Source organism: Corvus brachyrhynchos, unplaced genomic scaffold (genome assembly GCF_000691975.1).
Source record: "Corvus brachyrhynchos isolate BGI_N302 unplaced genomic scaffold, ASM69197v1 scaffold103, whole genome shotgun sequence".
NCBI classification, from domain to species: domain Eukaryota; kingdom Metazoa; phylum Chordata; class Aves; order Passeriformes; family Corvidae; genus Corvus; species Corvus brachyrhynchos.
In genome coordinates, this window is record NW_008237436.1 from 1,436,767 (window position 1) to 1,438,553 (window position 1,787).

The 1,787-nt window shown below is 36.1% G+C and overlaps 1 long non-coding RNA gene across 1 annotated transcript in view; it reads right to left on the reverse strand.

The window, feature by feature from the left end:
* The window catches only part of LOC108445988, a 61,683-nt gene that overhangs the window by 28,440 nt on the left and 31,456 nt on the right, over positions 1 to 1,787 (reverse strand). The window lies entirely within an intron of this gene.

Here is a 1,787-nt window from a genome sequence, read left to right on the forward strand (position 1 = left end):
ATTCCTGCGGCAGAGCAGAGGAAACACCTTCCTACTTCTCCTCAGCTTTCAGCTCCTTTTCTCAGGAGAGAGATGGAGAGTTAAAACTCTGTTTTTTAGCTAGCTTCTTGATCATAGCTGGAGCAAGGAGTTTCCTGGGACTTTAGCTTCTTCTTCTTCTCCTCTTCTGGACTGTTCAGCAACACCAGAACATCACTGGGAGGTCCCACACTGCAGTCCAGAGGGGCCCAAGCTGCACCCCAGCTCCAGAGACGAGAGAGCCACACCCACAAAGGACTTTGAAAATCTTCCCAGGTCTTCTCCACAGCGAGAGGTTTTATTATCTAACATTATTCATTCTTTTCTTCTGTGCCTGCGTGCACTTTGCTTGTTAAATAAATAGTTCTTTTTCACTTTTCTCTGAGGAATTTCTTTTCAAACCTGGTGGGGGAGGGGCTGCTGAAATCTGCCTTCTAACAGAGGGATATTCATTTCAGACATTTCCTTCCAAATATGCCTCAAACCAAGACAAAATGTAATAATTAATTTATAGCCATGGAGTGTATTTGTAGATAGGACTAAGTGGACTGTGGAGCAACTGACATGCAGTGCCATGAAGCAGGTCCTCGAGTGGATTTTGTTTTACCCGGGATCCTTTCTGTTCCTCACTTGTATCAGCATGTGTAAGAGTGCTGGGAAAATAGTTACAAAGAGTTCCTATTATCTAAGGTTCCAAAAAACTTTTTGGTTTTTGCCAGATACTGCTTCCGTTTTGTGTACACTCCTGATTCCTCTCTTACTTCTAGATCTGGAAAATTACTTTCAGAAACTGGTCTTGCCACCGAGTGCCTTTTGAGAAGCACATATTTGATTAGAGTAATATAATAAATATCATAAAAGATAATAATGAAAATCCTACTGAGAGCCCTTCCAGATTATCCATTGGGTCCAAAAGCTTATAACTGATGAACGTTCAATTCATATTCAAATTTTCACTTGAATACATAAAAATAGTGAAAGAAATGAGTAATTATATTCTCTTCAAAAGACTATTTCCATGCACATTTACACACAATATATATATAAAATATCAGAATAGCAGTAGATGAGATTCCTAATAACCTTAAATTATAGAATTATTTATGCACAGTATTTTTCCTATGTGAAGACGAATTTAAATTAATGTTATATTTAATTTAAACAAAGTACTTCTTTAACATGTTCTTTTATCTCTAATTTTCATGAATAAGCATTTTAGGTGGCCCAGACTTTTGCAAATAATAAGTAGCAGCTAATTTTTTTAGTTAAAAGCTGTGACTAATTAATTTTCATCACTGGAAATGAGTATTACAAAAAGCACAACATTCAAGGAATATATCAAAAGATAGTATATATGTGTGTTATCTTAATTTTGTTACAGTTGAGGATAGAGAGTCTTTTGAAGTCTGCTTCTCACAAAATACACCCCTGTATATAAACATATTGTACATAAAACACTTTACAAGTCCCATCTTTATGTTAGTGATACATCTTTCATGTATAAACATACATGTAGGTTTTTTGATTAAAACATTCCATGGCCACGTGAATTAGTTCCTAAAATCTGTATTCTTTCCAAATTAGGTTTGTAAAAGGCTGTTAACTCAATAGTTCGTGCAACGCATGAGATTTTTAATTTTGCCTTTAAGTTGTTTTGGTGTTTCAGTGTTAAAATTTAGTGAACAGAAAACACCCTCCAATCTTGCAATACTGGTGAGCTGAGGGTTTCCAGACCAGGGCGTGAAGGCACCAGAACTATTTCACTCTTT